We start from the raw sequence: 25,459 nt of genomic DNA, 5'->3' as shown, positions 1-25,459 counted from the left end.
TACCACTCATGACAGAGATCTGGTAGCAGACACAACCTCTCTGTGCTGCTGGCGGTGTTAAAGTAAAATTAAATTGCTGCAGTTAGTTATGGTGCGTACACACTTCCAATTTTTATCGTTCCAATCGAACGACGAACGATCGATTGGGCAAAAAATCGTTCGTAAAAAAGTAACCAACGACGCCGACGAAAGAGGAAACTCGTTGGAAACGAACGACCGGACCGGCGGATCGGACGACGATCGTTGAACATCGTTCATGTGTACGGTCGTTCGTTGATCATCCATGTTCAGAGCATGCGTGATGAACGAACGTCCGTTCACTTTCCTGTCGTGCACATAGTTCCTCTATCGCTTAAACGATCGTATCTATTGTGTGTACAATATCTATGAACGATCGTGTCGTTATCTCTATGTGCAGGATCGGTGCTATACGATCGTTCGTATATATCGTGCAGGATCGTTCGTCGTTCGTTTTCCAACGATAATAATTGGAAGTGTGTACGTAGCTTTAGACTGTTTCACTATTAGTCATAGTCATATAGTCATCATTAGATAGATAGTTGTATTGTACTGTATTGCTTCAGTCCTGTAATCTTCTTTACTCAGATAGGTAGAGTTTTTCACTGTTAGTCAGATAGATAGTTGTATATTGTACTGTATTGCTCCTGTCCTGTAGTCAGTCAGTGTGTTACATACAGGCAACCAGAGCCAGGGTACCCAGGGATGGTGTGCACACCATCACAATTGTACCGAGACAGACACAGTGCGGATGTCACATTTGTATACTGTGCTGCATATTACAAGTGTCACCACTGAAGGAAAGTACCACTTACAACACACACAGCGCACTTACTATAATTATTTACACTTTGTGAAGCATATTAGCTCAAAAGTATTTTGCAGGGTGTGCCACACAAACAATTTTAAATATTCCTAGCCAAAAAGGAAGGGTCAACTTTGTCAGGGGTGGCAAGAAAAGCAGTATGGGTTGGTTTTTAACTGCAGATTCGAGAAATAGAAGCATTTTAGACATTTTAGCGCTGCTGGTGGTGGTGTGCACCCATTATTACCGCACCTTGAACAACATGTAGTAGAGTACATGACCCAGCCTGGGTCAAGTGATTGGACCCCCTCTTCCTCTTAGTCCCAGACACAGGCCTCACAGGGGTCCCAAACTATAGTCCCTGATACACCTCTTCCTCCTAATCTGGAAAGTCTCATGTAGAGTAGAAAGTTCATGAGTACTTAGAGAAGTCCTACCAAGGGGGTGGAGATGTGGAGCATGACGCATTCCTTGAAGACGCATAGTTGTTTGAGTCATCTCCCTCCTCTTACTTTTAACCCCAACACTCTGAGCCACTTCAAAGTGGCTCCAAAAGGCTGCTGCTTCCTGTCGGCACATACAGGGAAACTGTCTCCTCTAATAATGATGATGATGATGTCCTTGTTCCGACATGGGAAGAACAAGGAGATCATCATAGGCAGGTCAGTTGGTCCGACAGTTGGTCAAGCAAGCACGGACTGGGAAAATATATTTCCTACACAGCTCACTGGGTAACTTTGGTGGCAGCAGAGGAAGATGCAGCTGCAGAAAGGCCTGCATACCTAGCTCCGCCCAGAGCACATCGCCATGCAACCTCCTCCTCGACCTCCACTGCCACCTCCTTTGACTCGTCTGCCTCAACTTCTTCCTCCAAGGACACTTTGCCGTGGAGACCCAGCACCTCCCATCCACCAGCATCTGTTCCCCTCCAGCAACAACCTGCTGTGTGCTATTTGGTGGCACAAGTCAGACGTTGCCACGCAGTCCTGAGGTTGGGATGCCTCGGCTCCCTCAGCTACACGGGCGCAACCATTCTAAGTGCCCTGTGGGAGCAAGAGAACATATGGCTCTCTCCGCACAGACTCCAGCCAGGCAAGGTCATGTGTGACAACGGGGCCAATCTGCTGGCAGCCCTGTGTTCTTGGAAACTCACACACGTACTTTGCCTGGCCCAGGTCATGAAACTCATAGTACAACACTTCCTTGCAAAGTACCCAGGCCCCCAGCCGCTGATGCTGAAGGCCAGAAAGTTGTCAGCGCATTTCCGCCGGTCGTACACAGCCAGGGCCAAATTGGTGGATTTACACGGCACAGAGCGGACGCTGCAGGAAGAGATGACGTTTCATTATCATTTCGGACATGCGTGCCTACTAGGCATAGTGTACCGCAAATCCAGGAAGAGGAGGAGGTGGAAGAGGATGAGGATGAGATTGCAGGCATGGATGAACAGGAGGAAGGGGCAGAGGAGGATATGGAGGGTAGATGGCATCCATCCACCCAAACACAAGGCGGCATGTTCCGTGGATGGCAAGACCAGGCTGAGGAAGAGGAGGAGGACGACCCGGTGCTGCTGTTCGACCCACAGGAGTCTGGGTCCAGAACTCCCTCAGCTGTGGGAACTTTAAGCAACATGACAGCCTTCATGCAGGAGTGCAATGCCAAAGATCCGCGCATATAGCACATAAAAACAAACACTGACGACTACTGTATTGCTACATTACTTGATCCATGTTACAAGTCTGAGATAGAACAACTCATCTTGCCCCAATACAGGGGAGCTAAAATGCAGCACTACCAAGAAGTGCTTGTAAGGGACTTGTGCTCAGCCTTTCCATATGCCAACAGCAGCAGCAGCAGCAGCAGCAGGGATCCCTATGGCAGTTAAACCAGCCATGGCAGCCAAACAACTATCTTAAGCAGCATGGGTGGCAGCAGCAGGAGAGGTCGTCTAAGCCAAACTATGCAGGCTTTTTTTGAGCGAAGGAAAGTAACCAGTTGTGCAGCAGTTGCCAATGACAGTCAGCAGCGCTACTCAGTTATGGTGCAGGAATACCTGAGCTTTACATGGGACATCTGCAACCTGCAAAGCCAGGACCCACTGCGCTACTGGGCATCCGAGCTTGAGCAGTGGCCGGAGCTGGCAAAACATGCAATTCAGATCCTTGCCTGCCCAGCCGCAAGTGTGTTATCTGAAAGAGCGTTCAGTGCAGCTGGGGGCGTAGTGAGGGACAAGTCCATTTGCCTCTCAACCGACTCACTTTTAATAAAATGAATAAGGCTTGGATCGGCAATGACTTCAACACCCCCTCTGCAGAGTGCACCGATTAGTCGGCAACTGCTGTATTGCCTGCTGACACCTTGAGAAGAAGAGCACTTTCACAGCCTTCTGCATCTCCTTCTTCTCCTCCCCCTCGTAACCCTCTACCTCTACTCTGTCTCTGAGGCATATAACTTGCAATGGAGCTGTGTAACTGGCAAATTATTGTATGGAGGACCTCCCTCAGGACCTTCTGCCTCTATCTACTTTGAGGCCTATATAACTTGTAATGGAGCTGTGTGACTGGCTATATTTTGTATGGAGCTTCTCCCCCTCGAGGCTCTCTGCCTCTATCTACTGTGAGGCCTATGTCACTTGTAACAAAGCTGTGTAACTGGCTAATTTTTGTACGGAGGACCTCCCTCGGGGCCCTCTGCCTCTATCTACTTTGAGGCCTATATCACTTGCAACGGAGCTGTGTAACCTGCTAATTTTTGGATTGGAGGAACTCTGTCAGGGCCCTCTGCTTCTACTCTGAAGCCTGTGTATGGCTTGTAACATAAGCAGTGAAACCTGGCGCCAAATTTTTGGACCGGAGGAACCACCTTTGGGGCCCTCTCTGCCTCTACTCGGAGGCCTGTATAAAATCTGGCATGTTCCATTGACCGCCCCATTAAATGGCCTTGCCAGCAACATAATAAAGCCTTCCTGATTTTTTTCTTGCCTTGTACAGTGTTGTGCAGAGCTGTGCGGGTCTTGACATGTCTTTTAAAATGTATTTGTAGGCTGTAGAAGCTCTACACAGTCCTGAAAAAAACCCAACTTTCCCCCCTATTGACTTTATTGGTGTTGGAATTCGACGTTCGATCACCTGAAAAATATTGGCCTATTCAATCGAATAGTTGTCAAATCGAATAGTGAGATATTCAGCCAACAGTTATCAACATGCCAGTAATGATCAGTTTCAATTTGAATAAGGTCTGTGTCTGGACAGACTTTGGACATGATATACCATGTCGGACTAGTTTATAATTGAAGCATTCCCTCTATGTTAACACAGCATATTGGTCCCCACAGCTCTGCATTTTGCTGACATAAAGAAAAATATAAATATTCATTTTTTAAACTATGAACAGGCCATGAATCTGCACATAGATCTAAATAGATAAATAATAAAAAAAGTGTCTCTGCTCTTTTTTTCAATACAGGCAACTAACTTACTGTACATAAAAGCATCAACTCATTTAGTGCTGAAAAGAAAAAGCACTGCAGATAAAACGATTAACCTAGAAATCTATTCATAGCATTTTACATAAGGTTTCACTTTTGCAAATATAAAAATACTATACGTTACCTGGATTTTCTCCAGTTCATGGCCTGGCCTGGCATATTGCAGAAATAAAACAAGATGGCTGTAAACAAATTGTCAGTCCTTGGCTTTTACTAGTAAAGACTTTTGCTTGTAAGATGGATGAGTTTCAGCAAGCATGTAAAAAGCATTTGACAAGCTACAACACACTCATATACTGGTTAGGAAATAATCAAAGGGATTTTTCCTTAAGAATGATACGCTATGATTTTATGTTGGTGAACATCTCCCATTAAAAAAAAGGTGAACAGACACAGCAGCTATTCCTCCACCAAGTGATCACTATTTAATATCATAGAGATCACTACCCTGTTTCCCCTATAATAAGGCACTGTCTTATATTTTTTGAAATGCCAAAATATGCCCTAGGTCTTATTTTCAGGGGGATGTCTTATTTTTCCATGAAGAAGACTACAGTACACATTTATTGTTGAAAATCACTCATGTGCCATTCATTGTCACTGCAGCCAGCATCGAGGAGTCACACAGAGGCACACAGTATCAGGTATCGGAGGATGTCTTATTTGCGGGTGGTGCTTTATTTTAATTGTTTGAGCAAAAATCGGGGGTTGGCTTATTTGATGGGGATGCCTTATCATCGGGAAAACAGGATAGGTTAGAAACCAATGAATAAGGCTCCTGACCAGTAAGTACCCTTGGATGTCAGCTGGTCTTTGCTACTTACCAGCAGGTCAGAAATAGGAGCTTTTCAACTGACCATCAATGTTCATGATTGCAGGTACCTAAATGTTTATAAACAGAAAAAAGGTAGGATCTTTCTCTGAACATGAGTGTTTAAGGGCTCAAGTTTCACTAGACGAATGAAATTATTACGCTTGTTGTATATCAAGCCCTGCAGATTAATGAGGACCACACCCACAGATGTGGCAATGAAGCCATAAAAAACAAGGTAACGAGAAACTAGCAAAAAACATTTTATTGGTACTTTCTTTAAAATTAAAAATAAGCTTATCTATCAGGTTTTGATTTAAGAAATCGGTTGCAAATCAGGCAGACCAATTTCTTCATAAGCATTGCCTTTATGCCTGCATAGTATTTGTGTGTGGTAGCTATGGTAGGCATGTGAGACAGGATATTACCAAATTATTTTTCATTTTTTCAGTAAGCCTGATGTATTACACACAGGATTTGTACATACATCTGACATTATCTATATTGCATACACAAATCTATATTTAGCTTCACATATAAGCCAATCCATTTAGAATATATATATATATATATATATACACACACACACACATGTTTTATACAAGAGTCAGACACCCAGGTCTATCATTCACTTTGAAAACTTTATTCAACTGGTCTTAAAGCTCCAAGTTGGGCACCCCACCAGCGGTTTGCAATCCCCCCTCCCCTACACACATGAATTGAAAAGAGGAATGTGCTCTTCTAACTCATTCAGCTGTTGAGGGTTTTTTGAATAGCAGTCATATTACAGCCTATTCAAAGCAAAGTGACTCAAAAATACAGTGATCACTTAATAAAACCGTTCTGCCTGCAGATGGTAAATCTAAAATATGCATGGACAAGTGTTTTAAATCTAACTGGTTGAAAGAAAAAAAAAAAAGAAAGATAAAGCAGAGCTCAGACTAAAAGACATAGAAAATGCTTCAAGAACCAGTGAAGGAACATGCTGATATAACAGATTAATTGGGAGCTTTTTTATCACTCTACTGCTACTGTAACTTTTTACCCTATTAAGTACCTTGTAAAAAGGATAAAGTAATACATAAAATGTATCTCTTTATTATGCGGTTTGCCTAGAATTTAGCATGAACTGGTGTAGTCTCCACCGTTTTGTTAAATACATGTACTTTGCATACTCAGGGATAGAACGCCTGGAATCCTGCTTATTTTGTGATGCTAATTTTTGAAGAATGTGTTCCAGGAACTGAGGGTTTTCTACATAATGTTCTTGCCAAGCATATCCACAGAATCATTCACAACATGGTTTCCCTCTGCAAAGGACAATCCATGAAGAACCGTAAGTTGCTGTTAATCACGTACCAAGCCCTGCTCCTCTTTAGATAGGATCCAGGCTGTAAACACTGCTAGTATAGGGAAAAAATCATCAATCTTTCTAAGATTTGGGAAGTATCTGTTTCAAAAGTTTGCAATCAGACTTGCTGAAACTGTGCCAGTATAAAGAAACAGCAAGGCATTTTTGAAGGCAGTTTGTGGTTTGTAAAAAGAATCCCTACATAGAACTGAATCCTTTCACAAATGCACATTTTTTCAGATTGCAATAAAAAGCCATTAGAAGACCTTAAAGAATGTGCCGACATCTTGCTTCTACAATCTTGCAATTTGCAGATATATTTCAGTTTTACTAAAATTATTTGAAAATATCCAATCCAGCAACATATCACTTTATCACTGCCTGTTCTTGGAAAGTCATTAGAACTTCTTCTCTTCTGAAATTTCCTAGTACAGAACAGGACTGAACAGGATTTGCACACTGGGATGGTCACAATTGTACTGAACATATTGTATACTTGTAATAATATATAAGTCACAAAGAAAATACCCACTGAGTTAAAATTGCCATCAGAATAAACCATGGATTTACAAGCTACATTAACATGTGGCATACCTTAAATATTTGATCCCAGGAGCAGACTGTTTTTAATAACACAGCCTCCTCTAAATGATACGCCAATTTTAGTAATAATTAATGACCCCCCCCCCTCTTCTCTAATGGTAAATTGATATATAGCTCATAGTCAAAAAATTAAAGCACATACAATACAGCTTACAGGGTGCAGCGATCAGGTAAGGTTCCCCTTACATTGGTCGCTAATAAGAAAAGGTCCTGTACATTGTTGGTCAGTGGAAAATACCCCTTACCCCAGTGGCAAAGTACCACTTACATTGGTGGTCAATGGAAAAGTGCCCTGTACATTTCTGGTTAGTGGAAGAGGGTTCCTTACAATGGTGGTCAAAAGAAACCTGCCCCTTACATTGGTGGACTAACAAGTGGGAACTTTGCTAAACAGATCATGGTATCACTCTCTTGCTAGTGTAGAATGACAAGGATTTTTCTTTACACACAATTACAAAATTAAATTTGTGTGCACTTACCACATGCATTGTAATTATATTAAATATATTGATTTCAAACACATAGATTATACATCTGTGTAAGTTTTTAATATACCTTCCACATATTTTCTCACACACATACACATATAATGGAGGTGGAACAAACTTTTGCTTCAGTGAATTGGGTGCCATACAGCTACAGACAAGACAAACATGGTCAAGTTAATCTAGTTGAGGAAATTACTGTATTTTTTCATCTAGCTGTGAGTATTTCAAACAGTTCAGTGCTGGAATCTCTGCATTGGAAAACCATGCATGTGTTTGAAAAAAAATAAGAATGGAAATCAAACATATATCTAGTATTCTACTGAATTTCTAAAAACGGCCTTTTTGTGTTTTATGTTTCTCATAATTTTCAACATCATTAACACATTTACATTTCTGTCTGGAGACTATTTTCAGCCAATTCGATTTCACAGTAAACAATAATTGGAATTGAAAATTAATGTTGTAATTTACTTTGCTATATTTAGAAGGAACGGTTACTACCTCGTCAAAAAATAAGAAAATTGGCAACATTTGGCATTTTTGGAGTGGTTGATAGGAGAAAATAACACATCAGTAATTAGTTACTTTATTAACTAGTAAAAATGTCTGTTAAGTTGCCTTTGCTGCTTTTCAAAAAGGATGGTCCAAATATTGGTCAAAGTATGCAAATATCAGTTAAAGGCTTTTGCCAGGTTCACTAGTCATTTTTTTTATAACAAAGTACACAACCTACAAGAGGTCTTGTTCAGCACCTCTTTCTAGTGATCCGGAGTGTTGGGAGAATTTTTTTTTTTATTATTAATTTTCAAATTATTAACTTTCACAAAATTAGACAGCCCTTCTAATGGCCAGTGATGCTGCTTCCGCACCTGAAACTCCTCCGATCAACTGGTTACACAGATTACTACAGACTCATGTGTTGCTGTTTTTTTTTTGTTGGTAAAGTTTCTATTTAGAAGCCATCAATCTTTGAAATCTCACTAATCTTCAATATTTTGTAAAAAAAAAAAAAAAATTACTTTTTTATGTATGTTCACATTTTTAGAACATACATTTTATCAACCTTATGTTGATCAAGCAGCTTTAATATTACTTAGGTAAAATATATATCAGATTATTTTTCGTACAATGTTTTTAACAAATGTAAACAAATTTAACAAAACAAAAATGGGTGTATATTTAAAATGATATATATTTTTGTACACTAAATAACAAGTTTTAATATAATTTGTCTTGTTTAACATTACATTATTTATGATGTGCAAAGCATCACAAAGTTAAAGTCTTCAAATCTAATTTGTGGGTTTTTAATGTGACCAGAAATTAAACAAAAATCATCAGAGAAAAATATGAAGAGTTAATCATTAAACTACAGGTTAATAAAGGGCAACACATTTTATGATTTTTTTGTTGTTGTTTCTAAGATTGCTTTGCTGGACATCATATGCTAATTGTAACTCCAACTTTTGATCTGTAAATGAATTAAACAAAATAGATACAAAAGTAACACTATTACTTTGTATCTTTCTGTCTCATGTCTGAACAGTGTTCACAAACATTGACTGATTTTTTTAGAGCTATAACTTTTACAGATGCTGCCCAACAATTTGAGATATTATTCTAAAATCTAGGAATTTATGGTAATAGTAGTGGTAATAGTAGTTAGTGATTAAAACTTTTAAAGATGTCCCTGTTACCGTGTGTCAACTTGCAAGTTAAATAGTTTAATTGGATACATAACGTTTTACCAACAAGGGTCTCAAAGCATCAATTTGATGAGGGTTCCTCAGGTGTCCCTTTTGTAAACCACCTAATCACTGTTTCTTCCAGGTCCTTCCACCTTCCTCCAGGTGTCTGGAACCTCTTAGAATGACAGTATTATACAGTGACCTGACAGTACTATATTCTTAGTGTGCTTACTGAGTGTGATTTGTGGTGTGCAGGTGCAGATGTTTAGGTAATTACATCAGCAGTAATTAAAATACAGCAAATGATTTTTTTTAATTAATGTGTAATTGGGTTACAGGCTCTTTTTTGTCTAGAGCTAAAGCAGAACTTACAAGAATTTACAGGAAAGGTAATGTGACTAGTCAATTCTTAGACAAATTACGCTGCATATGCAATCTTGGCTAAATACTACAGAACATGCACAGTGTTTTTTGCCCACATGGGGCCTTCGTACTCCTTATTTGTGTCCCTCAGGCAGTTGAAGAATTTAAACTAAATGAGGCTACAAACTGTTTTATAGCTCATTTAAGCTATGCTTTCATAAATAGTTTTGCATTTCAGTGTTCTAAGAAATGTGTTCTTGTATTTTTAATAACTATAATAGATTTATGCAAGATTCAAAGTATGTAAACACAAAACCAGATTTTTTTTGTAATTAATAAATTAATCCCTGAAATGATGATGTATTTTTAATAACTATAATAGATTTGTGCAAGATTCAAAATATGTACACACAAAACCAAACAGATTTTTTTTTGTAATGAATAATCTAATTCCCCAAATGATGATGTATTGAAGAGATTTCATAATTTCCTGTTATTCAAAGGCACACACTTTAGTTCCACTTTAGAAATTTGCAGTTAGGCAAGGTATTATTGAAGGGACAGGCGATTTCCCTTCTGCAACACAATTACTCACCTGCCTGATCGCTGAGCTGCGCATGTACCCAGTGGGAGACTCAAAGCACTCTAGAGACAAATTCAGGAATGTTTGGCCCCAATGACTGCACTGGTGTCAGCTTCAATCTGAGAACAGGAAATACCTACAAGCACCTTCTGCATCAGTGATCGTAACGATATGCCACACGTATTACTAACTGTTAAATTAAAGTTGGAAGTGCTGTAAAATCATTCTGAAAATCCAATGTTTGGTTTGATTACTTCAATTCAGTTAGCTCCTAAATGCACACAGTGGACAGTGTACAACCACTCACCATTATTATTAGTAGTAAACAATGGGCTGCAAGCTTAGAAATGCTTCTATTCAGTTCAAACAAAGTGTTTGGCAAGGTACCATAAATTTACAAGTCCTTAAGATATGTTTTTCTTTTAGCTTTCTATAGAATAAAAATGGTTAAAGGTTTAGGTAAAATCTTCATCAAGTTAAAAAATTTTCATCTCACAAATTTGTCCCCAGAATAGTTGTCACCATGGTAAGATTTCCAACCTCACCTATTGCATTGATGGTAAGTTTTGGATTCATTATCACTGTCCTAGTGACATTAGTCACCAGGAGAGGGGGTAAATCCTCTGGTTGGAACACAGTGAGTAATAATAGAGGACATAGCCTTTTTCTATCTAATATTTTAGCTTTTACATACATTTTACATTGTATCTAAAGCCCAAACTTATGTTTCCCCTCTAGGTAGACTTTCTCCATTTGCCCTGGTGATTATTGTAGCCTAACTTAATATTAGCTACTCATGGACTTTTCTCATCAGATCAGATATGTCTTTAAAATGTCCATAGAACTGCAATGACTGATGATATAGAAAAAAACTCAAAAGCACTAGTTAAGGACAAACAGAGTACATAAACCACTTAGAGGTTTGTTTGCATCCCAGTTTTTAGTTTTAGTTTTTTTTACTTAGGATATACTTAAAAAATGTTTTATATTTAGGGGGGAACACACATATTTGTTTTTATGTAATTACATTTCAGAGTTGCTACTTTCACTATTGGCATCACAAGTGGTCTAACATTCCCTGTGTAAATTGAATTCTGGAGCTGCCATATTTAAATATAATAATTCACCAAAACATTTTACTTACAGGTGTTTTATTACCCTTATTGGGTTTGATTAGCTAAATTGTGTTATTAAAGCTTCCTGAACTCCATTACCCAATTTATTCACATCATTTGGTGTTTGAAGTTAACATAGTTTTATAAGAAAAGTAACAAATGAAAATTGCCCCACTGTCCCTGAAACACATCACTAAAACTTCAAACACAATTACCTATGACTGGCAAGGTAAGAGCATAAACAGCATACTAGCATCTCTGATCACCAGGAGGGCATATCAATCGAGCATTCTGCATGACAGTCAAGTTCATGAATAAAAGTTTTTTTTCTTTTTTCATGCAAGGTCTTTTTAAAAAAAAGAAAATCTATGTAAAAGAGCTCAAATTCTGGTGATAAGCCCTGTATTGCTTGGGTTTAGGTTAGGTTATAATACCAATTAAATAAAACTGTACCTAATCCACTGTTTTCTATAGTGACCTATTTATGGTCAGTGCATACCAATGGGTACACTATTCTATCAGCAGTCTGAAACAGTGTACTCATTTTATGGGAATGATAATCTACTACCGGTATTATTTTCCTTTAACCCAGGGTGTAGTTTCTTGTAATAATAAATCATCATGTGTTGGGACAAAGCAGTACGAAGGGAAAGTTACTGGGATTTCATTAACTATAAAAATAGGCCAGGACAAATGTAGTACAGAATGACTAGTCAGACAGAAGACATTACACAAATGGGTTTTACATACATATTTGTCAATCTTTATATATTAGCGGTTAACCTTTTCTAGCATATAATCTACAGATCCTATCATTAGCCAGCTATGTGCAGCTGAAAGGATGCATAGTTAAAAGAAAATAGTCTTGTTTAAATCTACACTTTTTACTCATACAAGCAAAATTGGGCTCAATGAAAATTAAATCTGATATGTGTTTTACTAACAAAATCACATTTTTTGTATTGGGAATGTTGCTATTCTGTCGATATTACAAATAAGAAAAAATAACTGAATAAGAAAAAAATAACTGAATAAAGTAACTGAAAGTTCCCTTTCTTTCTCTCTAATGATAAAATAATGTTGTTTTAAATATCCTACCAAAGATTCCTAAATGATAGCTACTGTGCACACTGTGCTAAATGGTTTCTTCTAATTACAACTACATCATTCCACAACATGTTGGACCTGAATGGATTGGGTGGAGGAACCAATCAGCACAGATGAGGAGCAGGAATTGGATACTTAAAATATTTCCTTTTTTTTAGAGAGTCTTTGGGTGCACTGCCTCTTCTTGATTCAATAGTTTACTGTTTTTGTTTTTACATTCAACGTGACAGTGTCTGTACTTCAGCAGGAGGCAAGATAAGAGAGCAAAAAAGGAAGGAATCTGCTCCATGCATTTGTTAAAAGTTCTAAGTCACCCATTCCCTGTGTTTATTAACTAAAAAAATTTAAAAAATATTACAAATTAACCATTAAAGAATATTTTAGCACTCAAAACTCTTTAACCCTTGAAAAAACGTGCAAAAAGCGGTAACGCCAAGTCACACTTTGGGTAACTTTAGGAGCCCTTCTTACCTCTGCCCCGTGCTCCAGCGGCGACCGGACGATCCCTCTGTGATGCCGGGGTGTCTGTCCGTCGGGGGGCGTGGCCCGGGAAATTTAAAAGAAGATTACCGAGTAATCTGCTTTTAAATGCCGCCTGGGTCCCGGCCATGCCGTTGCTCGCACCGGCAGTTAGATGCAATGCATCATGCAGGATTTCTGCATGGCGCATCACATCTAACTGGTAATGCGAGCAGCAATAGTAAATTTCTGGGGTGATGCCAGCGGCAATTTCCCGCTGGCATCACCCCCGGAATTTACTATAGCTGCTCGCATTACCCGGAGAATGTGATGCCCGCAGCCTCCAGGTGATGGGAGCAGCTTCGTTGGTGATTTCAGTGGAGTGAGCAGGGCGGGACATCCTCATCGCATCACCCGGCAAGATCTGTGACATCTTCCGGGTGATGTGGTAGAGTGATGGATTCTGGGGGCGGGAAATTTATAATAAAAAAAGTATAAAAAAGTATTTTAATAAAAGTATAAAAACACATTTTAGTGCACCAAGCATCATTGCCCAGTGCCCTGCTTTACATTTTGCCCACTATTAGCCCTGACCTTGATCTGACCTTTTGATGACTTATAAATCACTTCCTGAATGTATCATTTCATCACATTGTCTTTGACCTTGATTGTTCCTGACTGATTGCTGGAGACCACATGGCATCCAAAAGGCATCTCGCCGGCGCAAGCGCTGTTTTGGAAGAATTTGAAAGCAGCGATAGCAATTTGGAGTCCCTTGGGGAATCGAGTGATAGTGATTCACCAGGAAATTTGTCATTAGACAGCGAAAATGAACTGAGCGATGATTATAAACCTGAGGTCAGTGCTGTTCGCACATGGTGTACCCTTGACCTTGATGCGAACCAGGCAGCACCGCCAAGATTTCCATTCACTGGTGCACCTGGGATGAAAATTGAGGCTGAATGCGATGACCCCCTGGCATACCTGAAGTTCTTTTTGACCGAAAGTTAAGTTATCGAAAAAATAGTTGCGGAAAGTTACGCCAACATGTGTGCTGCTCTGCTCTTTTTGAAATTTTTTGTTAATTTTTTTTTAAGCAATGCAAACGTGTGCTGCTTTGTGTTTGCTAACTTTTTACATTTGTTTTATGTCAACATGTATGCTGCTCTGTGTTTGCTAACTTTTTAAAATTATTTGCCAATTTTTTTTTTTTGTGCAAACATATATGCTGCTCTGTGTTTGCTAACATATTACTTGCCACCTTCACACTATAAAAGAACATATCCTAAAATACATTTTTTATTTTGTTTTATGCAGGTACGCTGGACAACAACAAGGTGCTCCACACCTGAGGTTTGCAAGAAGCAGAAAGTGGGAACCTGTGATGAAGGATGACATTTGGCTGTTTTTGGGGTTGGTGATCCTGCAGGGAGTGGTGGGCAAACCCATGCAGAAGTGGTACTGGTCCAAGAATAAAATGATTGCCACTCCATTCTTTGGCACAGTCATGCCAGAGTACCGCTTTTCCATCATCATTCCCTCATCAGCACTTCACAAACAATGAAGAATTTGATGACTACCCATCCTGCACCAAAACTGAAGAAAATTTGAGAAGTGTCTCAGATGATTCTACAAAATATCCAGCAAACCTATGTGCCAGAAAGAGATGTCAGCATTGACGAAAATCTAATGGCTTACAAGGGGAGGCTCAGCTGGGAGCAGTACATTGCGTCAAAATTTGGCGGCACGATTTGGCGTGAAAACGTATATGCTGTGTGAATCCTAATCTGGCTACATTTGGAATATGGAAATGGCAAAGAAAGAACTACAAAAAGATTTTCAGGCATCCAGTTGAGCAGTGCCTATGGAACGCCTACATTCTGTACAATAAAAATAGTCAGAGGCCTGTGAATCATTCAGACTTCATTTTGCAAGTTTCTGAATCCATAGTCAAGAACTACCAAACACCATCAGTGGCTATGAAAAGACCTGGGCGTCGCGCTTCTACCGTTGTCAACCCAGAACGCCTGACCGGTCGTCACTTCATTGGATACATCCCACCAACCCAGAAGAAGGTGGCACCTACAAGGATGTGCGTGGTTTGCTGCTCAAAGACGGATGACAGAGGAAGGTAGAAACTCAAAGAAACCAGGTTCTACTGTCCTGACTGTGATGCACCCTGCTTCAAAATCTACCACACCTGGGATGTCTACTAAAAATGTAAAAAACTTTTTTCTAAAATCTGCATTTCACTTATATTATTATTTATCAATAATACTGCACCCTTGTTTGGAAAATTTCAGTGAGAAATGTTTGATAAAATATTTTTTTTTTGATAAATTACATTGTTGTGGTCTATTATTTCATTATTTTTTATATTTATAATTATGTATTATAATAATAAATTATAAATTATTATTATAATTAAAATATATTATAATTTATTATTATAATATAATAAATAAGTATAATTATTATACCAGGGAGTTAATCCTAAGAATTACAGGCCCACAATATAAACAAAAATTTCTATGCAAAAAAAATAGGATCACTTTTTGCATCAAAAAACTGACAGAGCTTGAACGCTAGGGGGGTTAAAGACTAACTTCCAAAACATATATTATGTAATCAGCATTTAACATTGATCCTATGTGTTCCCTGTGGAGGTGAGAAGACCTGCCATACACTAAGTAAGCCAAGTCTGCCAGCATAGAAAACTTCAAACATTTCAGTCTAAAATGTGTGTCGGTTACTACACTGCATGTGCATGTCAGGCATATCTTCATACATCATGCAACAACATTTCCCCATTTTCCAGCATCACCCAACTCTACAGCATCCCCAGTGCGTCTGGGTTGCGTCACTTCATTGCATGCTTTAAATAGAATAACCTATTTGGCACATAGTACCATCGTAAATCAGTGTAAATTAAATTAATGTAAAATGAGAACATTAATGATCAGGGCAAAATACAAAAAACTCATTCCTAAACTTTTTCTCTGGCGGGAGTTGGTAGGAGTCTCTTACCGATGCAGTTCATATTATGTGTGATCACTAAAACACTATATATTACTGCAAAAAACACATCAGTTGGTGTGCAAGCTTAGCTTTGCAAAACAAATGCAAATTCAAATGGGGTCCTAATGGTTAAATGCTAGTTTTTAACATATAATAAATATTTGGACAAATGTTACTGAGAAGAACTGCACATTCCTTTTTAACATCATAAAGTGTATATTTTTTTAAATCTGGAAAGATTAGGAAAGGGTTAGACATTCTGTTTAAATTCTATTTCTGTCAATGTCCCACTGGGAAGATTAACCCCTCTGGGGCATCCAAAGCAAAAAGTGAGAGAATAAACAGAATGTTAGTATTGTCAGCAGAAGAAATGGAGAAAGTGAATGATTCAAAGGGGGAACCTGTTCCAACTTTCCAAGATGGAAATTCCCTTTATTTGTGGGAAATTTATGTTCATTCCTTGTTGCATCTGGGTCTTACCTTTAATTTTATGCATTATATCCTATGTTTTACCTTTCAGATTCTGTTATCTACTGCATCCCTTGCAGTGTGTTTATTTTTACATTATTGTACTACACAATTTTAGATGGATGCTCTGGCCGAAAAAAAAAGTTACTTTCCCTGTCCTCCGCTCCGGTTCACATTTTGGTGCTAGATAAGGCTGAGAATAGAACAGCTGCCAGCCTCAGGCTCTGTGTACTGGTAAGGGCCACCTAGTGGAGCCATTATTATTTTTGTTTTTTTTAAACATCAAGGTTTACACACAAGCACACCACCATATAGCAAGTATAGCACACTATATCAATGCATAATTTTTACACCTTGGTAATATAGGCTACATATATACAACTTCTGTTTTAGTATACCCGCAATTGACAGCGAAACAGACTCCAAAAAAAAAACCACTGAACTCACTATCTTACTATTTTCACCAGTGATAATATGAACAAGTTGCAAAGGACAACTTCATTTTTACAAAGGCTATAACATTGCTTTCAGATAAAGCTTAACCTATATTTGAGGTCTACTCCATGAGGTATTTGTTTGCTAACATACACAAAATTAATTTCCAGTGCTAGACAGGCATAACCGGCTTATTGCCACAAAATTTCTTTGTGAAATTTTCATGGAAGTGCTTTTTCTTTCTGCCATGGGGCATTTTTTCACTGAACCGCAATAGGCATACTCCTACTTTCAGCTTTCCCAAAGAAATTTCCCTAAATTTATTCATAGTACTGGAAAGTAAAGGTGCCATGCTTAATTATAACCCCAGGCCAATGTATAAATTGCTTTGTTTACATTCAGGCTGACTGTATATGTACTGTAACTGCAGATAAGCTCAGAAAACAGCAGGGACGGCATCTGCTCCACACTTTAGTTGAAAAATATATGTCACCTATGATCTGTGTTTAATAATCCATTTTTTTAGTTTCTAATCCATAATTCAGTAATATTTCTGTAACTTTGTATACATGTGTTGTATCTAATACAGTAGTGTTATTGCATCATTCTGGCAACACTACCTGCACTAGCTTGGCTTCAGAAAGCTGCAGTATGTTCAGAGAAGGGATTGCAGTCCTGATCTGCTAAAAGAAAACATTGCCTAAGACAGGCAAATGAGACATTTAGAGAATGTGACAGAGCACACGAGGACATGTTTTTAATATTGTTATTTTGTATAATGCACATTCCATTTAGCAATAAGTTAAAACTGGAATTAGTCATATGCTGAAAAGGCTGTATGTAGCAGGCATTAAAAATACTGTTATGAAATAAATGTTTCATACAAATTTTACATCTTTATGTATAATAGGAGTGACAGCACTGCCAGCGTTTTTTTTTTTTTACAAGTGACCTTTATTCCACTGAATAAGTATACCTCACTAAATAAGTCATTTAAAAAAAGATTTGCTGATGGCACAGTTACTTCATCTGCGTTTTTAGACATTGGGTGATAAGACTTGCCCTTACTAGTAAAATGCCTAACTGTAAAATGTAAAATAATATTTGCATTATAACTGGATACAAGTAAACAGAAGCTTGCAAAATGTTATCTATAAATGATAGAGGTGACGCCACATTTGTAAAATGCAACCTTCTATAACTGCATATTATTAAATATCACCATTTTTTCTAGTGCCAAAGAAATAGTATGGCCCAATTCCATGTGTTCCAGTGTAAAGTATGTTGCCAGTTATATACTATATTTCATGTCCCTGGTGTCTGGTCTACCACAAGCTGATGGTAATCATTAGGCTATCTGCCCCTTCATTATTTGCCAAGACCACTCTGGCTCTGATTTGTACTTTTACAATTATAGCCACTGGGCCTTCTGCAACAATCTACACTGATTTGCTAGAAAGTGGTTTAGTGATAGGGAAGAATAGCACATTATTTGGCTTTTTATTACTAAGAAGGTTCTATGTATTGGGCAGGGGGCCTAACATGAGCAATTCAGGCACAATACAATAAACCAGTAATGAGATAAATACTAAGAACAATACTGCTAATTTCATTCTGGAAATTCTAGTTGCCTGGCTATTAATTCTCTGCATTCAAATACTACTCAATCCCTGACCTGGAAATAGTATTGAGATCAGGAAAGCCAGATACACAAAATACACAAGCCCACTGAGTAGAAAAAATAAATGGATAAACAAATTAAAAATTGATTTCCTGGGTAAACAATCTCTGGTGTTAGTGACTCAATGTATTAAAGAAAGATGGACGGCAATGACAGCAGTTTGAGATGGCCAGGTCTATAATAGCAGCCTCCATGTTTTACCATAAAAGATTCCTTAAGGCAACCTGATAAACACACAAATGGTTTAGGTGACAAAACTGCAAGGGACATTATTTTTAATGTTGTGAACTATAACAGATCTTTGGTCTGGTGTTTCCAGCTATGACACAAAGTATCTCCTAAGTATTAAAGATAAAAGACCTCATGTCGGCAATTCTTTTGTAACATAAAGTTACGGAGTCTAAGTAATTCGTATTGTACTTAACAAAAAAGCATCTCATACTCCAAAAGTACCCATTGAACAGGCTCCAGAAATAGAATAAAAGAGCAATCTGACTTCAAAGTTTTGCTCCTGTTCAGACACAGTTTGATCTTATGTTGTCATTTCTGACAGGAAAATTGGTGCAGGTAAATGGTATCGTGTCTACCACATCCATCAGTAATTTTACTTTTGCTAATGTGTTACTGCAACTTTTGAAATGTCTGTTACTTGATAAAAGTTTTACTAATGTGAAAAAAAGAGAGTGTATATAGTCTGGTATTTTAGTGTATTTTATTAGTATGAAGCCACACCTCTTGTACTTAATAAAATTAGTTACTATAGGTATGTTTCCATTCCACTACTAGAAGATTTTACCATATATAGAACATTTTGTCCCTGTTTAGTTTGCCTGCTGTCCTTGTAACTCTAGACAGATAGGTTGTGGAATAGATATGTATTACAAGCATTGATATTTTTCTGCGAAAAGACTAGGCCATAGAACAAAACTGAGTAGATAAATAACTTTAAAATTGCAGAATGCTAAATCTTTATTTACATTTTCAAGCTTCCCTATGCCTTTCTTTACAGCTATACCTGTCACAGCTTTCTCTCTTTTAACCTAACTTCCTAGAGCTACTAGAAACTAGAGAGTTTGCATAGTTTAAAGAGTTGTTAAATAGATCCTAACTGATAGGAACTTTACAACTGAGCCTTCCCACATGGGGCTTTCATTTTATGGCCTGGGAAAATTAGGCTTTTACATATAACAGTGAGCGCTATAGGTATTTGTGAGACTTTACAGGGGACCAAGGGAGACGTTTAAATGTACTTACAGTTTATTTATATATATATATATATATATATTTATTTATTGGGATGCCATACTTGGCGGAAATATATGGGTAAAATAAAAGATAAATTAGACAAGTTATTACCTTTGACTACCTTATACATGCATCATAAAATGTTTTTAGTGATTGATATAGTGGTATTTACACTTTTGAATTTTAAGAAAATTTGAAATTGTTCTAAATTGCTTTTCTGTTGTTTAAAAACCAAAATATATAAAACACACACATGCGGATTTTACATTGTTAATTGCTATCTAACAGCTTCCCCATGCCTAAACGTTGCCCATAGACCTGCAAATGTGTCAACATGTTTTAGGGGTAGGGCTATGAAAGTAGGGAGAAAAGAGGAAATACCACATGGAATTGATATAGTTTATGTTTTAGGGTAAGAGAATCAGAAGTGTAATAACTGGAACTGGTATTTGATTCATAGACATGAGATCATTGTCATGTGATCTGGACAAACTTAGGTGACTGTTCTCTAATTGTACAGTCATACCAGCCTATATTGTTACCTTCCAGATCTCCATTTAGTTTCTTCTGGTTTTGCCTTTTTGATTTGCAGTGTTTACATGTTTCACAGAAGTTGAACAATTATTCTGTGTTAACAGCACTCTGGTACATTGTAAACTTACATTATGCAGGTGCACAGCAGGGTTTCCTATAAGGTGTGTCTGCTGTGGTTAGCTAGCCTTGCTACACCATGGAGCCTTCTTTATCAGTGTGCCTTGTTGCTGACAGGTGGGTAGGTGTTGGTCGATAAATCTACAACCTTAAAGGAAGTGTGTGCTTTTGGCTATTCAGAAGGGATTTTTCACATTCTTTCTGATTACCCATGCTTGCAACTTGAATCTTGTGATTCAAGTTTGTAAATGATTGTTGAATAGGTTTGTATATGTTTCTGAGCATAACAGAGTTCATTTAATAAAGAAGAAAAGCAAGTTCACTTTCTCTTACAATAATGTTTCATTGAATAGATATAGCCAAGAAAATAAACATTTGCAATAATCCAGGGAACAGTACAACCCACCAATGTAAAACAGATGTATGTGACACAATTTATAAATCCCTACAACCTATTAGCACATTTGTAGGTAATAGGTGCCTAGAATATAATCCCTATAGTGAACTTGTACTTGGTGGTACCCATCATAAATTAAAAGGGGGGGGGGGTTAAACAGTTTTGAAGGAATAAAGAGTAGGGACCAAAAAAGAGATCCCTTTATTGTAACTAAACTTTCAATTCTTTTCAATGAATTTACTAAGGTTAGCATTCACTTCATGAGTAGTAATTCAACTGGAAAGTAAACATGCACAATGCTCTTAGTAAATCAGGGTCAATGTGTTCGTTATAGTTGTGCAATGGAAATGCACAATATTGTTAGTTATAAAAAAAAATGCCAAGATAGTTTTACTTGTTCAATATTATTTATAAAACTGAAAATGAAAAAGAGCTATACCTTTACACACACTCATAATTAAAGGTTATTGTGTGGGATTGCAAACAAAACAGATATCGGTATAGTCAAAACAAAACCATTTTTCTGAGATGCACCAGGAAAAGGAAAGGGTCGCTTTATGAGCATAGCATCGATGAAACCAAAGGCTTACCCACTAGTAACGAAATGAGGTATTTCAGCACATAAGCAAATGATTCATGTTTATCAGTATAACTGAATTAATATCCTATTCAGAGTGTTTTATATTTCCCATCCCCTATATAAAATATAAAGAATGAAGTCATAATAAAGAAGAGGTATTACATACATTTTACATATACATACATATACACACACATATATATATATATATATATATATATATATATATAATTTTGGATAGAGCACCAAATGGGTAAACTCTATGTTTTTGTATCTGTCCTGTTGGAGAAAACTCAATTTATTTTCTATCCTAGACATAGACAGCTGTTAACAGAACAAATTTCCTCACTGAAAGAGTTCTCCTTTTTTACAGTTCTAGTGACAGATCAAACATTTGAATTTATTATTATTTTCTATCCTTTTGATAATGATCACTGACACAGAGGATAAATTTCCCAAACAGGTGGATTCAAACAAATAAGCATTAACACTGTATTGTCTTATCTATAAATCTAGATTCTTTAATTTAAAAAGAGTATATTTTTGAATTTCCTTATTAAAAAATTAAGTTATAATAAAGAAAATCCATATTTATTAAATTTCTAACTATTCATTACTTAAAATATATATAATTTATCTGGGCTTTGTCATTTTATAGTTAAAATCCAAGTTGTCTCTGTCAGTATAGATGGACAATAAAGGTCATTAATTAGTATATAGTTGCACATTCTTTTTAAGCATACATTTAACCAAATTATTTACCTAGATGCAGATCAGACATAGCCATTACATTGAATTTGATATGTATTTTTACATTTCATCCATACATTACACAGTGTAATGTTGTTAAACTATCCAGCTTTTGTATTAGCTGACTACAGAACACCTCATAGTAACAGCAGGGATTTTAATTATCATATAACAATTAAATCCCAGGTTTTAGCATATATGTCATAAACCTTATTGTTGAAAAAGTATGAAAAATATTTAGTAACTAATGACATCTTTTAAAAGCAACAACTTGCATTGGTCTTTGTAGGAAAAATGTTGATTGTCTGCTATTTGTAAACTGTCCCCCACAAGCAGTATATTTATAACAAATATGACTCAATGTAATGAAAGAAAATATTTCATGATGTATTCTATGTATATGCTGGGATTATAATATTACAACAGTAAGAGGTTCTATTTAAAAAGACGTAAATCCGAATGTTCTCCCTGGCGGAGAACATTCCAGGTCAATGTATTTCAATGGCCATATTTAATTGTCCACTAGGTAATGTTTCAGTAAATGTCAGATCCAATGCTTTATAACTAGCTACCCCTGGATGTATTTTTGTTACCACCATTGATAAATAGGTAAATATTTATTTAGCTGCACTTTTATAGGTAGGAAGTAGGAAAGGCAGCATTCACTAAAATTATACAACATTTTTTTATTATCTAACTGTAACCTACTATTTATGTAAGCAAACCTCCCAGGAATTATTATTACCTAAACTGCCACCATAAAAGAAATACAGACACAAGTTGCCTGCAAATACTATCACATAATTGCCATGGGGATTGAAACCTATATTTATGGCATTTGAAACTTGCAGATGGAAATAAAAAGTATTGGCCCACCTCACCTTTTCAATTTTCCACTGGTCCTTTAGGGAATGAGTGGCTTCCACAACTATTAGATAAGATAACCATATTAAAGTGCCCATCTATATAAAATCTGTATAAAATGTAAGCTGCAGGCACCTGAAAATGAGATTTATGCATAGGACCAACATACTGGTAGGTAATTTGGCTTCCCCCCAAAATAATTCCTTGCATGGTATATTATTGGCATATGACTATGCTAAGGATATTAGATTATACTCTCCTCTAAGGGACAGTTAGTGACTAAAGACTTTGTATATTGCTGCATTATATGGTGGTTCTATTTAAATACAAAACAATGATAGTAATGCATGTAGTTTGGTTACTCACAAGGTGTCCAGAACCCACAACTTGCCTGTTAAATGAGAAGTTATGGAAACACAGTGTTAAAGTATTGGACGGTTTATTTTACTTACAACATGCACAATTTAAAATTAAAGGTATGTATAGAATTCCTGAACATGATAAACTGACAAAATTATTTTTTTCTATAAAAGAATCAAGTACCTTACTGTTTACTTTTTATTCATATTTTGCATTATCCTTTTGAGCAGGTTCAGCTGAGCTTTTTATTATTTTACTGGTTCACATGTGAACTTTGACTAAGAAATTGCTCCACACCGCATGTAGATGCTTGTTGTATAGTCTATTTGCTACCTGTTAAGAAATTACAAATAATTGAGAGTCCAAAAGCTGATAAACAAGTTCTCTTTAGGCGAGTATTGTAAAAGTTGAATACAGTGGTACTGTTCAAATCTGTAATATGCATAAATGTCAAAGCTCTAACAAACAGATAATGTGTAAAATAGAAACTACAAGTGCCTTTTGTGGGTGTTTCTCAGTTACTGTGAACAAAGGGAGTTATGAAACTTTAAAGAGAGTCTTATAAAAGTAGCCTTGTATTTGTGCACAGTAATCCTTTTCAAGCAAACACATTTCTGTCTTTCATATACTACTGTAAATGTCAAGTGTAAGAAGGTGACAGGTACATAATTTATGCCATTGCTTGCTTGAACTGCATGTACATATTGTTTTGGCGATGTTACTTCAGGAAAGATCACAGCAGTCCTGCAACTATTATGGCAGCAGACAGAAAGAATACCCACTGGGTCGGATTATCTTTGTGTGTCACTGTGCCACTGTGAAGTTATCAGCTGGCCTTCCACCCTTCACACTGTCCGCTCTGCAGTCTCATTTTATTTGACAGCTTGTTGCAATAAATACAATTGCAGTATGCTTTGTTTCTCAGACGTAAATAGAAGCAGAAACATAGAAGCAGAAATCATAGTTTAAAATTTACCCATTAGGGAAAATGTAGAGGAACAAATCTACCATAAATTATGCTGGCAGAATCGATCTCCCTGTGATTCCTCTCTATTTCTAGTACAATGATATCCATAAAATATTGTAATTCCCATTCATTTTTCATTTTAGTGACAAATACAGAGGCTAAACTTTTCAAGGGGAAAAAAAAAACAGCAAAGCATATTGGATTTTAAAACATTGGCCTCAGGCCATGTTCTTTTGTTTTTTTTGGTTATGTTCCCACTGGGAAGAACTGGGGATGGCAGTGGGTAGTTCAATACCACTCATTGCCACCCGCTATATAATGTGCAAATGCTGGTTCAACCAGTGCAGCAATGTAGGCTTGTGACTAAATGGCTGGCACGGTGCCAGCACAGGGAGCTGCACAAAAACTACTTGGTAAATAGATACAAATTGGTCAGATGCTAGATTTATATCATATATTGATATATTCCCTCCTAAGAGTGACAAGAACTCCCACAGTTCAGCACTATAAAGAATTTAGTGAGGATGACCTGACCTATACTTTGAGTGACCTGTAGCCTGAATACAGTGAAATAAAATACTCTTATCCATGGCAATAAATAGATTCGGTATTCTAGGCAGTTAGATTTCACTGCTGACATCCACAATGGATTTAAAAAACATGGATTGCAAACAGACCTTTTATCTCCTTATGAATAAAAGGGATGAAACATATCTTAACATTTAAAGGAAAGTCTGTAATTAACTAAAGAACAATTCAGAGGAAATAGTAGTGATTCTGGTTTTTAGTAAGGAATGTTGGCTTTGCATCTATGAATAGACACATTCCAGTTGTGGAATCTAGCCAGCATTTCACTGACCTGACAGAAAAAAAAGCGCATATAAAGTTGGTGCCACTAGTAATTATTTGTAATATAATGACTTTTAAAATGCAAAGTAGTGTGGGAAATGCACCTTGCTGTTAGTTGTAGTACATCATGGCATTGTACCAGCAGCAATCCTTCAGGATACAGGCAGAAGTCTCTTTGTAAATTGGACATCATACCACCTGGTAAAACACATTTCTGCCAACAGGAAGTAGCTTACAGAGCGCAACTCCGTTGGTAATAAAGCAACAGAATGAGGTAAGTCAGCAGTGGATTCTGTGGCAATGAATATCCATGACT

General features: G+C 37.1%; 1 protein-coding gene across 9 annotated transcripts in view; it reads right to left on the bottom strand.

The window, feature by feature from the left end:
- Positions 1–25,459, bottom strand: part of ATXN1 (ataxin 1) — a 171,813-nt gene that overhangs the window by 57,966 nt on the left and 88,388 nt on the right. The window contains exon 4 of one of the 9 annotated variants that reach the window (XM_072411655.1): positions 23,334–23,358. The exons of the other annotated variants lie outside the window; for them this stretch is intronic. The gene's annotated coding sequence lies outside the window, so the exon portion shown is untranslated. The remainder of the gene's footprint in view (positions 1–23,333; positions 23,359–25,459) is intronic. 9 annotated transcript variants of the gene reach the window in all.

Source organism: Pyxicephalus adspersus, chromosome 5 (assembly GCF_032062135.1).
Source record: "Pyxicephalus adspersus chromosome 5, UCB_Pads_2.0, whole genome shotgun sequence".
NCBI lineage: Eukaryota > Metazoa > Chordata > Amphibia > Anura > Pyxicephalidae > Pyxicephalus > Pyxicephalus adspersus.
Note: the sequence above shows the minus strand (reverse complement) of the source record. Positions and strands in the feature narration are given on the sequence as shown.